The 15,955-nt window shown below is 41.6% G+C and overlaps 1 protein-coding gene across 1 annotated transcript in view; it reads left to right on the top strand.

Moving 5' to 3' along the window:
* The window catches only part of LOC144792662 (solute carrier family 2, facilitated glucose transporter member 5-like), an 842,308-nt gene that overhangs the window by 202,066 nt on the left and 624,287 nt on the right, over nucleotides 1-15,955 (top strand). The window lies entirely within an intron of this gene.

Consider the following 15,955-nt stretch of genomic DNA (forward strand, 5'->3'; position numbering starts at 1 on the left):
AGCTCTAAGGCGGCTCTCAGCACTACGCAGGTCATCCTCTATGGAGCGCAATCTAGCCAGTATGCTCTTGAGCACTCCCGAGCCTTTTGAAATACATAAGCCCCGGAGCGTGGCCTTAAAGGCGTCCCATATGGTCTCAACGTCCTGGACAGAGTCCTTATTGCGTTTAAAGAAATCCAAACATTCATCTCGGAGTTCCTCTTGGAATACCGAGTCCAATAACATAGAGGGTTGCATACGCCACGCCGTTACTGGGGGGCCAAGCTCAGAACCGGACAATGTAATAAGAACGGGGGAGTGGTCGGAATATGTCCTGGGGAGGTGTGACGCGTGCATAAGCGCTGTGTAGAGTTGTGAGGTTAGGAGGAAATAGTCGAGCCGCGCCCACGACTTAGCTTGCGCCGTAAAGTGGGTACCCTCCCCTCTTGTCCCGCAGTGTGAGCGCCAGGCATCAATGAGATTGTTATCGGCAATGGTCGCTCTAAGGACTTCTCGCCCATTAGTATAATGGTGTGGGGCAGGGTGCGACCTGTCCAGAGGGGGGTGCAGGGTCATGTTGAAATCTCCTCCCCATATGAGGTGTTGTGGCCCTGTCTCATTTATCGCAGCCCATAAAGACGTGAAGAATTGCGGGTCATCCGAATTGGGTCCATAGCAACATGCTAGCGTCACTGACATATGCCCCAGTCTGCCCCATAACAAACAATACCTCCCCTGCGGATCAGCCTTGGAGCCAGCTAGCTGAAATGGTGTGGATCTCTTAACTAGAATGGCTGTACCTCTTGCATACGAGGAGTAATTGGCGAAGACCGAGTGAGAGGCCCACCTATTCCCAAATGCGCATGATTTGTGGGGTGCAAAATGTGTTTCCTGGAGGAAAGCGATGTGGATGCTATGGCGATCAAGGTAGCTCAATATTTGTCTCCTCTTCCTATGGTCCCCCAGCCCTCTCACATTCCAAGTGACCACGTTTAGGCGCGTGTCATCCATGTAATAGTGTAAAATAACAACTGTAGAAGTAAAGCGTGTAAGACGGCTAGGTAATCCTTAGCAACATACATGCCATTGGCCAATCGGACCAGGCCATCGACACCCCGCGGGACAATAGAATGGAACATCAATGAATCGCCCCCACCTCTCGTGCCACCCCCCAGCCATAAACAACGTGCAGCACATCCATCCCACCCCCACATCCCCCAGTCATGACTAAGAAGCCCTCTATAGGGCAGACAATAGAGTTCAGAACACATCATGCACATGTTAAAACCTGAATCCCAACAAAATTCCCCCCCCCCCCCTCAACAGCCCCAACGGCCAGCCGTAGCTGGAAAAAGGACAAACAGTTCTTAGTACGGAACCATACAGTGCGAATGTCACCGGCTCCTCTAACGGAGGCCATACCTCGCCTAGTGCAATTTCGGTTCTCCCGATAAACAGTCCACCACCCCCCACCCACTGAAGCCACCCCAACCAGCCAGTACCTTAGTCCCGCCCCCCACCCACAAACTAAGAAAATACTAGAAAGCAACCAACAAACAAGAACCCAAGTAAATGTCATTGGGGAACACCCAGTAGGGGTCATCAGAGGTGCACGTTCCACCACCCCCAGCTATCCCACTCTGTACAAGTCCACCCTTGGGGTCTCCATCCGGAGCAGAGAGGGAGTAAGGGGGTGGGGGCCTGGCATACATTACCGCCTGCAGTCCAACACCCGTCCGTGGCACCCCAGAGGCAGCCGCAGCCACCGCCGAGAAGAATGAGTCCCCCTCAGCAGAGAGGGAAGTGAGGACAAACCAATGAAATGCAAGAATAGTAACCGTAGAGAGCCAGTAGTTGCCTACTCGGGGTCAGATGCATTTAAGTCTTCAGCGTCCGCAGATCTCCTGGGCCTTTTGGGCAGAGTCTTAAGGTAGTCTTCAACCTGTTGCGGGTTGAGAAAGAAGTGTTGTGTACCCTGGTGTGTGACACGCAGCTTGGCTGGGTACAGGAGAGCATAGTCAATGTTCAAGTCTCGAAGTTTCCTTTTGACCGCAAGAAATTTCCGTCGCTGTTCCTGGACTACCGGGGTAAAGTCCGGGTAAATGGAGAAGGGTACGCCATCATATGTTAGGTTCTGGTTCGCTCTGGCGGCTCTGAGTGCCGCATCTCGATCGCGGTATTTGAGCAGGCGTGCAATGATGGGTCGTGGTGGGGCTCCAGGTTTGGGCTGAGGACCAAGGGAACGATGTGCGCGTTCCACAATCAATTGACTCGAGAGCGCGTCCGCCCCCACTGCTGCCGTTAGTAGTTTCTCGATGTAAAGCTCCATCTTCCCAGTGTTTGTCGATTCGGGAATGCCCGTGACGCGAACGTTGTTCCGCCGGCTCCTCGCCTCCAACTCCTCGTTCTTGGCGGCAATCACCCTCAGTACATTGTCCATCCTGGCAAGGCGAGTGTCATGTGCCGCAGTCGTGTCATCATTCACCGAGATCCTGCGTTCTGCCTCAGTTATGCGTTCTTCATGGACGTCCATCTTCTGGGCTATTCCGTCCATCCTAGATGATAGCCGATCTACTTTGTCGACCACCGTTGCGAAGCCCTGGCGCATCTCTTGCAGTATGGTGGCCATATCCGGGGTCAGCGGGGCTGATGTTGAGGCCTCCGCGATCGGGCTTCTGAGTGGTGCTGCGTCCCCCATGTGCCGCGTCGCCTTCTTCTGTGCCGCGCTGTCAAACTGCAGTTTGGGTTGGCGACTGTCAGGCTTGCCCATGCTGGCAGCGAGTTGTGTGAACCTGCTGCGTCTATGCGCTACCTGCACTGCTGCCGGAGGGGAGTTGGAAAGAGAGATAGGAAGCCTACACTACGTGGCACAGCGGTGCCTCTCCAGCAGCCGAGGCGCCAGACGTTGGGGGGCGGCACAGCAATCCCCAGCGGGGCCGCTCGCAGTGGCAAGAGGTGCAGTTCAGGAGTAGACAGATCACCAGTGATATAGCGCGGGAAGTGAGCGTAGTGGGCGTAGCGCCTAGAGGATAAGAGGCAGGTAGTCCAACAGAGTTGGCCGCTCACCAGGACACCGGCAAAGGCAGTCTCAGAGGCTGTGTAGAAGGCGGGATGTCAGTCTCCGGGCGGCCCAGACCTCCCGCCGGTGCGTGCAGCCAGTCGTCAATGGCGCCAAAACATCGCGCCCAGTACGGCAATTGCGGAGCGCTCAGGAGCGCGAGACCCGTGGGAGCCTCACACCGTCTCCTCTCCCGCGTTGCAAGCAGGACGTCTCGCCGGTATCACGCAGCTTTCGCTCGTTGTCGGCCCCAGCGCCAAACTCAGTCGCACCGCTCATTCAGTGCCTGAGGCCTACCTGCCTCGTGGGGATCCCCGGGCTCGCGCACGTTCAAGCGCCGGCTTCAGGCACCGTCGCCGCAAGGTTCACGCTGGCCGGGGGACTCCGCAGGTCATAACTCCGGGGCACAAAGGAGTAGAGCCATAAAATTTGCACCGAGTGTGGAGAGTGGCCCGCCGCCCCTCCGTGGAGATTTTCGGGCGGGTGAGTGCAGGGAAAGTAGGATAAAAGACGGATCTTTATGCCAGGCAGCTGGAGCCTCACGTAGGTGCGGCCATTCTGCAAGTGCGCCCTCTAGCGCCCCCGTCTTTGGCTCCATTCTTACAATAGCCTGAAAGGGATGGATACTTTGAATCAAAATAGATTCATAAGTATTTAAATCCTTAAATTCAGAAGGAATCTCAACCAATTCCAGATTATTATGAACCGCTCTAGCAGGCATCCGGTTTTGATTTAATTTGTTACAACAATAAGTACACACACGTTGATCCGATTCCAAATCAAAAAATGTTCTACCATCAAGTATGTTGCGAAATCCTTCCATTCACTATTATTTTGCCTTTCACTTTTCGCATATAAATCCACTAACTTAGTCTGAATCTTATAATAAGTGCGTCGACAACACACACAAGTGAAATTAGGCCTCTCACTTGATTTCACCTGACACGTGGCAATTTCCTTCTGAAAATTATCTGTACTGGAAACCTGTACACTATCTTCCACATTACCCTCTTCTTCTGGGTCAATTTCAACATTCTCCTCTTTACTTCCAAAGTAACAAAACTCAATTTCTTCACAAATATTCTTCACATCTATTTCAGAACCATGCAAAAGAGCAGTGCATAATTGTTTAAGCATAACTGCTGGACTCTTAGCATAATACAACATTCTAACTAAGTTCCTCACTTTATTATGATGCACTGCTAGCATCCTGAAATGATGAAAATCACTCTGGCATACTCTCCTGGAAAGACAAGCCAGTGAATGACCATGCAAACCTGTCACTTCTCTCACTCTGCAAGGATCTAATTCTTGCAACAACTTCATTTTCTGCTTCAAACTTTTCTTATTAAATGTCCGTACAAAATCACAAGCAAATTGATGGAATCCTGTCGCACACTGCAAATACTACTACACTTCCAGGTGTATACAGGTCCCTTAGGACGTCTTCCTAAAACCTCATTACCTAACACCTCTTCCACCTCTGTTGTCACAAGTTTTTCTTTTTCAACTGGACAACCATCTTTCACCTCATAAGCTCGACCACTGGTGTCAACTGCATGCACCAAATCATTATCCTGGAAATAACTCTCCTCATTAAAAAATGCCTCACAACTTGAACTATGCATCCATTCTCCTGAAAAAACTTCACAAAAATTACTACGATTAACTATTCTCTTCCATCTACTATTTGTTTTGAAATCATAAATTGCCTTGTTTAGCTTCCTAATTCTATTGATTATCAAAATAAATAACTTTCGCTTAATTTCAAATGCCTGATCAATAACTTTCTCAATTTTTTTTTCTCTTATAAAAAACCACTTTCTGCTGACCTTTCTTAATATTTTTTAACCAATTGCCAATTATCCTGTTGCGGAACATTCGTCTACGAATGTCCCTAAACTGATTTTTCCTTCTACTACCATGCACAGAGTTATCTCCTGCTCTAGCAGTAACATTTTTGATTGGCCTTTCCTTTCCGTTTAAATTGGCTCTCTTTTTCTGGACTAAAACATGTTCTGTAGTGATACTTTTTTTTCTGCAAATGTTTCTTAGGAATGATTTTGTTGTCTTACCCGGAGCTTTCTTGGTGACTTGACGAGTTTTTATTGTAGAGGACTGCTGCAACAATTTTTTAAGCTGCTGTCTTTGACGTTTTGTAGCCTTTCGGATTCTACCCTTAGACGGCATTCTCTAATTTCGAAATGATCTGCAGTTGAATCTGTGGTAAAATATAATAAAAAATGTTATTAACCACTATTACCAAACAGTAAATCAATAACAGTCGTCAAAAATTTAACACACTACTTGTCATTTTTACATAGAATAATTTTTAGTGCATTGGCAAATTTAGTAGTCACAAATAGTAGGAAAGAAATGGAATGCTTCTACATTTTACCTGTGCTGTTTTATATGTGAATCTGATCTAATTTTATGAGCATATTTAACTATTTTATGAAAGACACTACACATAACCTGTTTTTGAAGTTGTGTTTAATTTTAAATGAAACGGTTTACATTTTTACTTTTTATTTCCAGTAAATTTTAAAAATAAATGTTTATAGTTCCATAGGCTCAAGCAGGTCAGCTTCCCATCCTATGTCATACAATTCTGACAAATCGGTATCCTCATCATGTTCTTCATCATCCTCAGGATTTAAATCATCTAAGGGATCTACTTCCACTGATGTTTCAATGACAATTTCAACGATAAGATCGAGATCAACGGATTGCTCATTATCACTCATGGTTGATGTTGTCGTTATCTTTAAAGAAAGAGAACAACAATGAGATGTTGCAGAGTAAGAGACAAATCTCAGAGACTATAATAGTAAAATTGTTTAACAAGAGTAACATTTTGCAGCTATTATTTAGCCATGTCCAGCGATGCTGAGGAGGTGAGGCCTATGTCCAATTTTTCAATGAACAGGACGCATCTCTTCTTAACCTTGGATAAGCCTCACCGACTCTGTGTACCCTGCTCATACTTAAATGTAAAGGGGCAGATTTATGTTAACTGGCGCATCCCCGGGGATGCACCAGTTAACGTGCACCGCTGCTCTGCCACCCATGATGTGCCGCATTTACAATGTGGAGCACCAATGAGCAAAAACTGCACAGATGCGTCACGCATCTGTGCCGCAAAAGCAGCACATTGCAGGAATCACGTCGTAAGCGCGACATGTCTACTGCAATGCACAGGAGCAAGCCACACATTGCATGGTGCATCACTCCTTATGCCTGTTTCAAACAGGCGTAAGGATTTGATTCAGCAATGCTATAAAGCTGACTCAGTGAAATCTTCTAAATTTCACTGTGTTAGTTTTACAGGGCTTTCATGCAAATGAATGCCCACCCTGCAACAAAACGCCTATATGAAACCTGACGCAGGTTTCATGTGGCACAGGACTTTACAGCATGACACATCTGCCTAGATGCATCAAGTTGTAAATATGTCGCAACATAGCGCATCATCTTTTGCGCCGCCGCTACGTCACAAAAGTGACGCACAGCGGAGCAAAAGAGGCACACGGCTATCATAAATCTGCCCCTAACATTTTAAATGATTGATTCAGGATGACGATAAGGTGTGGCCTATCCAGAGGTTTGTTTGAGGTGAGGCCTACTCAGGGTTGCAGATGAAATTTAGGCTTGTTGAAGAATACAGAGGAGATAATACATGTGCAGGCCTACCAATGAAGTGAGGCATGTCCACTTCACTCTTGAACAAAGGCCAGACCTCTTGTGTGTCCGTGGACAGGCCTAATCATCATCTGCACAATGTGATTCATAAAGTTAGGAAACACAGGTGATGTAATTAAAAAATGTGGAATTTATTTTCCTCATTTCACAATCACATCACCTGTGTTTCCTTTGCTTATGTCTCTCATTGTGCAGATGGAGTCTAGTATATCAAAGAGTACACAGAAGTTAGGCACTGTATACAATAATTTTGACATTTACAGAAGATTCAGCTTCTCCATGCCCCCTATACATTCCTAAATGTTTACAGTTTAAACGGACGGTATGTTGTTGGAGATGAAGTAAGGCCTGTCTTGCAACATGGTGCATCTTTTGCATCACTGCTGCATTGGTTTCATGTGGCACAGGACTTTACAGCATGACACATCTGCCTAGATGCATCAAGTTGTAAATATGTCGCAACATAGGAAATCTTTTGCACCGCCGCTGCGTCACAAAAGTGACGCACAGCGGGCGCAAAAGAGGCACACACCTATCATAAATCTGTCCCTAACATTTTAAATGATTGATTCAGGATGACGATAAGGTGTGGCCTATCCAGAGGTTTGTTTGAGGTGAGGCCTACTCAGGGCTGCAGATGAAATTTAGGCTTGTTGAAGAATACAGAGGAGATAATACATGTGCAGGCATACCAATGAAGTGAGTCATGTCCACTTCACTCTTGAACAAAGGCCAGACCTCTTCTGTGTCCGTCGACAGGCCTAAAGCTCATCTGCACAATGTCATTCGTAAAGTTAGGAAACACAGGTGATGTAATTGAAAAATGTGGAGTTTCTTTTCCTCATTTCACAATCACATCACCTGTGTTTCCTTTGCTTAGGTATCTCATAGTGCAGATGGAGTCTAGAATATCAAAGAGTACACAGAAGTTGAGCACTGTATACAACAATTTTGACATTTACAGAAGATTCAGCTTCTTATCTTGTTGGAGATGAAGTGAGGCCTGTCTTGCAACATGGTGCATCTTTTGCATCACTGCTGCATCGGTTTCATGTGGCACGGGACTTTACAGCATGACACATCTGCCTAGATGCATCAAGTTGTAAATATATCGCCACATAGCAAATCTTTTGCACCGCCGCTGCGTCACAAAAGTGACGCACAGTGGCGCAAAAGAGGCATACACCTATCATAAATCTGTCCCTAACATTTTAAATGATTGATTCAGGATGACGATAAGGGGTGGCCTATCCAGAGGTTTGTTTAAGGTGAGGCCTACTCAGAGTTGCAGATGAAATTTACGCTTGTTGAAGAGAACAGAGGAGATAATACATGTGAAGGCCTACCAATGAAGTGAGTCATGTCCACTTCACTCTTGAACAAAGGCCAGACCTCTTCTGTGTCCGTGGACAGGCCTAAATCTTATCTGCACAATGTCATTCGTAAACTTAGGAAACACAGGTGATGTAATTGAAAAATGTGGAATTTATTTTCCTCATTTCACAATCACATCACCTGTGTTTCCTTTGCTTACGTATCTCATTGTGCAGATGGAGTCTAGCATATCAAAGACTACGCAGAAGGTGAGCACTGTATGGAACATGGCTATCTAACTCAAAGAATCAAAATCTAAATTTGCCAAGCACACATGGGGGTGTATTTACAAGGACCTTCCACCACGGGGAAATGTCTTTAATTAAAATGGGAAAAATAACATCAAAGGGACTCAAATGCCTTTTAAATATACCCCAAGCAACCTATGAAACTCTAGCACTACATATCAAGAAACCTAATTGATTTCAAAAAACGTTTTTAAACACATCATCTAAATCAATTATATACCTACATTCAAGGGGAAATGACTTAAAATGGCCTAAGACACATGAAAGCGTTTTTTTAAGGCCCTTGCACCATTTTTTGGTCACTTTTAACATGGCTATGTAACTCAAAGAATTAAAATCTAAATTTGCCAAGCACAGATGGGGGCATATTTACAAGGACCTTGCACCACAGGGAAATTTCTTAAATTAAAATGGGAAAAATAACATCAGAGAGACTCAAATGCCTTATAAATATGCCCCAAGCAACCTATGAAACTCTAGCAGTACATATCCAGAAACCTAATTGATTTCAAAAATCGTTTTTAAACACATCATCTAAATCAATTATATACCTACATTCATCGGGAAATGACTTAAAATGCCCTAAGACACATGAAAGCGTTTTTTAAAGCCCTTGCACCATTTTTGGATCACTTTTAACATGGCTATGTAAGTCAAATATTCAAAATCTAAATTTGCCAAGCACAGATGGGGGCGTATTTACAAGGACCTTGCACCACAGAGAAAGGTCTTAAATTAAAATGGGAAAAATAACATCAGAGAGACTCAAAGGCCTTATAAATATGCCCCAAGCAACCTATGAAGCTCTAGCAGCACATATCCAGAAATCTAATTGATTTCAAAAAACGTTTTTAAACACATCATCTAAATCAATTATATACCTACATTCAAGGGGAAATGACTTAAAATGGCCTAAGACACATGAAAGCGTTTTTTTAAGGCCCTTGCACCATTTTTTGGTCACTTTTAACATGGCTATGTAACTCAAAGAATTAAAATCTAAATTTGCCAAGCACAGATGGGGGCATATTTACAAGGACCTTGCACCACGGGGAAATTTCTTAAATTAAAATGGGAAAAATAACATCAGAGAGACTCAAATGCCTTTTAAATATGCCCCAAGCAACCTATGAAACTCTAGCAGTACATATCCAGAAACCTAATTGATTTCAAAAATCGTTTTTAAACACATCATCTAAATCAATTATATACCTACATTCATCGGGAAATTACTTAAAATGCCCTAAGACACATGAAAGCGTTTTTTTAAAGCATTTGCACCATTTTTGGATCACTTTTAACATGGCTATGTAAGTCAAATAATCAAAATCTAAATTTGCCAAGCACAGATGGGGGCGTATTTACAAGGACCTTGCACCACAGAGAAAGGTCTTAAATTAAAATGGGAAAAATAACATCAGAGAGACTCAAAGGCCTTATAAATATGCCCCAAGCAACCTATGAAGCTCTAGCAGTACATATCCAGAAATCTAATTGATTTCAAAAAACGTTTTTAAACACATCATATAAATCAATTATATACCTACATTCAAGGGGAAATGACTTAAAATGCCCTAAGACACATGAAAGCGTTTTTTTAAAGCCCTTGCACCATTTTTGGGTCACTTTTAACATGGCTATGTAACTCAAAGAATTAAAATCTAAATTTGCCAAGCACACATGGGGGCGTATTTACAAGGACCTTGCACCACAAGGAAATGTCTTAAAATAAAATGGGAAAAATTACATCAAAGGAACTCAAAAGCCTTGAAAATATGCCTCAAGCAACCTATGAAACTCTAGCAGTACATAGCAAGAAACCTAATTCATTTCAAAAAACGTTTTTAAACACATCTTGTAAAGCAATTATATTCATACATTCATGGGGAAGTGAGTTAAAATGCCCTTAGACACATGAAAGCATTTTTGTAAGACCCTTGCACTATTTTTGCGTCACTTTTAACATGGCTATGTAACACAAAGAAACACAATCTATTTGTAAAACACTTGACACAAAGCAACATTTTAAATACACAACTTTCTTCATAATTTTCTCCCTAAAGCATACTATTCTCTATCTAAATTAAATGAATCTTTTCTCACCTTAGCAAATACTTTATGAGTTTCAAAACAGTCTCAGAAACACACCAATTTGTCTTTAGCAGAGCAAAAGGTATGCACTCCAGAGTCTGCAAGCAGCAATGCCACAGAAATGCTGTAATTCATCACACATATCTCTCATGTCACCCAATCAAAACTCTTCCCTCACTTTTTTCAAATCAACACCCTTCCCCCCTCTGCCCTTTCTGCCTTTTTTTCCATAGCAACCACCCCCTGAAAGACCTCTGATGTTTGCAAGTTCACACAACAATGTTTCAATTGAACTCTGAACTCTCAGTACACCTGCATATCCAGTGCAATCTTTCATAAAATGATTTTTTCTTGACTATTCAAATTACATCTTTCAAAGAACTCATCCATGCACCCTAACTTTCTGTTTTCAGCAAACAAAATCCACCAATCACTGCTACTGCTTCATTAACACAGAAACTCCACAGTTGTTTTCATTTTAAACTCTTATTTTTTCAACTGCCATTTCATTGCCACACTTCATCTGACTGCAGCAGAACCTCCTCTCACCATGTTTTCTGTCTGGATTGTTGGACATAGTTACATCTACTGGGCTCAAAGGTATGCTGATAACAGAAATTTACCTAACCTCAATTTACAAAATGTGGAAATTAAGTGGATTAGCCACAGAGGATTAAAATGTCACCAATTGATACCATTGGTGAAAACCTTTATGCATTTGCCAAAACCTGACCTGTTAATTGTGCACTGTGGAGGAAATGACTTGGGCACTTTGACTGGTGTAGGTCTGGAAATGTTTTTAAAAGACACCTTTGACCAATTGATGGCACTTTTTCCTCAAACTGCCTTGGTATATTCAAATATATGCCAAAGACAGAAATGGAGGTGGTCGAACCAATTTTGTCCACAAATTGAGAAATCGAGGAAGCATGTAAATAAGTCTGTTTCAGCTTACATGAGAGACCATGGAATGGGCTCCATGTACAACAATAACTTGCGTTACTACATGCAAGATATCTACAGAGGAGATGGAGTTCACTTCTCAGATGAGGGGAACAGAATTTTCATTCTGAATTTAAGACTGTACATTGGTACCTACTTATAAGTACCTAAATCTACCATAAACCCAAAAGCTCTTCTCAGAGCTACCCTAACTATGATCACCATAAACAAATTTTAAATGTAATTCTTTTTTACTAATTTTCACAATTTACGCTTCCTGGAGTGCTACCCGGTACGCGCACTGGACGCTAACCGCGTGAAAATTTTTAAAAAAATGTTTTTTTTTCGCACATATGGACCTCCGCAGCCACCCTTAGAAAACCTAGGGGGTCAGGATACGTCTACCGTGCCCCCTTCTACCCATTCTGAACATTTTTTGCCCTCCATCTTGTATCTCAATTCTACCGTAATACAAAATGGAGGACTCCCGTAACGCTGCCGTTTCGCGTACCGGGGCGCTCACCGGGAAGCGCTCATTTAAAAAAAGGTGGGAAAGTAATTTACAGAAAAACGACTGGAGACACTTTCACCAAATATATATTAACTCATACTACATACCAATCCCTACCATTTTCACAAATTTGGTTGGAATTCCATTTAGCCATTTAGCCTGTAGACCTCTCTAAATACCCTGAGGTAAATTACTTCACAAAACACATCTGAAGTGTTGGAATTGACAACCAATTAAAATGTTACTTTCATTTTCTACTTTTTGTATCTGACATTTGATTGGTTATGTACCTGAATATATATATAAAAAAGAGAGAGAAACACAGCCATTTTGACTACTACTTCCTGAACTACATTGCAAGATCATTTTTACTCACAACTTAAACTTGTTTTTAAAAGGTAAGATATTATTTTATAAATTTGAAAACATTTTCAGATAGTTATATACTATCCCTCTGTAAGAGTTAGACATTGAGAAAGGCTTGTTTATTATAATTATGGATTGATTTAGGTTTCTGTGGTATAATTATGAATTTACATAGGCTTTTTCACAGGCACTTTTTAATAGTACTACTTCATGCCTCAAAAGTACCTGTCTGAACTTAAACCCAACAGTGCCCTATCTCTACTGATATATTTATTTTTTATTCAAATTTCAGCACAAAAATGCAAGGAGAACAGAACGTTTCCTTTGAAATTGTCCTAGACATGAACAATCAGGAAATCATTGAACCCATTGACGTGGAATTCATGGATGAATCACGAGACCATGAACTTCTACAATGTGTAGAATCTGTGGATTTGTTACTTCATTATGATGACGGTCAAATGTGGGAAGTTATGTTCACTGAACAAGAGGACATATCGGACAGTCAAATGTTAGACGTTCTATTAAATTTTGAACAAGAATCAGAAAAATAAAATGATATTCAATATTAAAAAATAATTTTAGTCTTTAATCATTTTTATATGTAATTCATAAACTAGTACCAAATTGATTATAATGTAAAGTCAGACTTATAGTATACTGTGCACAATCCCAAAAATAAATTTATATTTAATAATCATAAATACTGCTACTTAAATAAAAAAAAAACAACAAAAAAACAACAAAAAGAACAATCAATAAACATACACTATTTCAAAATATCATAGTCTATCATTCTTTTTTCCTTATAGTACGCTCCCCAGACCGCTTCCCGGTGTGCGTACCGGGCGCTCCCCACGCAAAAAAAACAAAAAAAAATGTGGGTTTTTTTTGCCTCGCGGGGCCCTTTTAAAGCCTCCACATCAAACCTAGGGGGTCAGGGAGGATCTACTATGCCCCCTTATGGTCATTTCCCCCTTTGTTTTGGCCTCCTGTTGTCTCTCGATCCTACCGAGAGACAAGATGGCGGCCACTCCGGACTGTTTAGAATGTTGACAGACACCGGAGAGCCAATCAGCTTTGCTTTGCGAAGTTCCGTTACGCGTCAGGTACGCGAACCGGGGCGCTGCCCGGAGCGCGCTTACAGATATATATTTTTTTGTGAAGGTTAATTTATCAAAATCCACTGGAGCACATATATTGAGACCTAGCAAAGGCACATCGTGCTACCAGTCCCTACAATTTTGCCAAGTTTCGTGCAAATCCATTCAGCCGTTCGGGCTAAAAGTGAGGCCAACCGCCCTATGGAAATTAACATGGGAAAAACGCGTTTTGGGACCCCCCTTTTTTCTCAGCCCCCCCTTGACGAACCCCCCCCAAATTTTCAGTGGCTGCTCAGAAACAAAATGTTCCATTTTCCTGAACATTTCAACCAATTCCGTCCTCAAACGCCAAAGTTATTAAACATAGAATTTTCAAAAACCCCATAGAGAAAAAATCCTAACTATATATACCTACTGGCGACCGCCAGTAGGTAATATATATATATATTCTTTTCCATTTAGTCCACAGGGCGGGCTCCAGGTGCTCTAAGGCGGTGCACACGGAGTGCGGCAGAACCAACCCGCGAGTAAATTAATTCCAGTTTCCCCATTCGGGGAGTTAGCTCTCCATGCACTCCCAGGTATTCTTTTCCAATTACAGCCATACACCAGAGTTAGTAGGTCGGTTTGAATTTATTTTTCATTTATCAGCAAGCCAGCAACACCCAACGCGTTTCGGTCTCTACGGAGACCTTGCTCACAGGAAACCATCACTACATTTTTTGCAAGTTTTAAATAAAGAAACATCCTCCATATCGAGACATCACTTCCTGTTAGTCGCACAGGAATTCTGGGACATGTAGTTATTAACCTATGTTGTATTATTTTCAAATTTAAACATTACACCATTGATTAGTACATGAGGTTATGATCTAGCCGTCTCGTGGGTGTTCAATTCACAATTCTGAATCATTACTTTGTATTCATAATTCATTATCATCTAGCCCTCTAGTGGGCATTCAAATCACAATTTTAAGATCCTTAAATCTGATGCATATTCTGTCACATTCTCTCATGTAATTTTTATGTTTATACTATTTATCCTGTGCATCTAAAAAAAGGGAAGAAAATTAAACGAACCAAAATAGTGCCCTAAATTAGTTCATATATAGTGAAAAAATTAATAAAAAGTTATTGAGAGAGATATAGTTCATGTTCATTTCATTTGGTTTTGAGTTCAAAGATGGCAATTTAATTCCTCATCCAGGTTGTGCCCATGAGGTTTAAGAGTTCGAAAGCTCATTATGTGTTTTGATTCCTTCTGCCTTAATATTTTTTCACGGTCTCCTCCTCGTATGTTCATTCCAACACTTTCGATTCCATAGAATTTTAGTTCTTTCCAATTTCCATTGTGCTCCTTCTCCATATGTTTGGCCATTGCGTTGCTTCTATCATTGTTAATTGTTGCTCGAACATGTTCCAAAATCCGTACCTTCAGTTCTTTTTTGGTGCTGCCAATATATTTCAACGAACATGGGCATTCTAAGGCATAAATGACAAATTGTGTTTTGCAGTTGATCAGTTGATTTATTGTCCAAGTTTTATTATTCGCCATCTTCAATTCCTTGATATTTTTAGCGATACAACAAACCTTGCATCCAGTACATTTGTAGAAACCTTTAGATTTATACCAGGCTTCTGGTTTCTTCTGATCCTGAAAATGACTGAAAATTAATTTGTCCTTTAAATTCTTAGCCCTTCGATACGTTATGTTTGGATGATCTCCCACAATTTCAGCAATTTTAGGATCCATGTGTTAAATGTGCCAGTTTTTTCTTAGAATTTTTGTTATTGATTCATTAGCCGTGGAGTGTGTTGTTATGAATCGAATCTTTTGATCATCGTTTTCTGGTTTGGATTTTTCTTTCAACAATTCTGTTCTTTTAATACTAGAAGATTGTTTCAAGGCAGTTTGGATTATGGCTGGATGATATTTGCGTTTTTCAAATCTTTTAGTAGCCAATTTTTTATTTATAGTCCAATCCTCTTCTTTTGAGCATATTCTTTTAATTCTCAAAAATTCCCCGTACGGGATGTTGTGGATTAGATTGGATTGATGAAAACTTTGAGCATGTAGTATTGCATTTGTCGCGGTACTTTTGCGATGCAATGTTGTTTGTATAGTGTTATTTTCAATGAAGATCTCTGTATCCAAAAATATCACTTTTGAATCACTTATGGTATAAGTGAATTGAAGACCAAAGTTGGAGTTATTTAATACTTCAAAGTATGTTGCAAATTCCTCCTCTGTTCCATCCCAAATTAGAAGTAAATCGTCTATGTATCTCAACCAGGCTATGGTTTTTGATACTGCCACATCATTTTCACATCTCCATGCCCACGTTCTTTCCCAATGACCCATTGTTAGGCAGGCATAGGATGGACTAAAAGAAAAGCCCATTGCTGTGCCTTTTGATTATCGATGCATCTCTTTTCCAAACATAAATACATTTTGTTCAAGGCACATCGAGATCATTTCAAGAAGCATGTTGTTGTGCTCAGCAAATTGAATGTTCCTATCCATCAAAAAAGATTTACAAGCTTCTAAGCCAATTTCATTCCGAATATTGGAGTACAGAGA

This window comes from Lissotriton helveticus, chromosome 11 (genome assembly GCF_964261635.1).
Source record: "Lissotriton helveticus chromosome 11, aLisHel1.1, whole genome shotgun sequence".
Classification (NCBI taxonomy): Eukaryota; Metazoa; Chordata; class Amphibia; order Caudata; family Salamandridae; genus Lissotriton; species Lissotriton helveticus.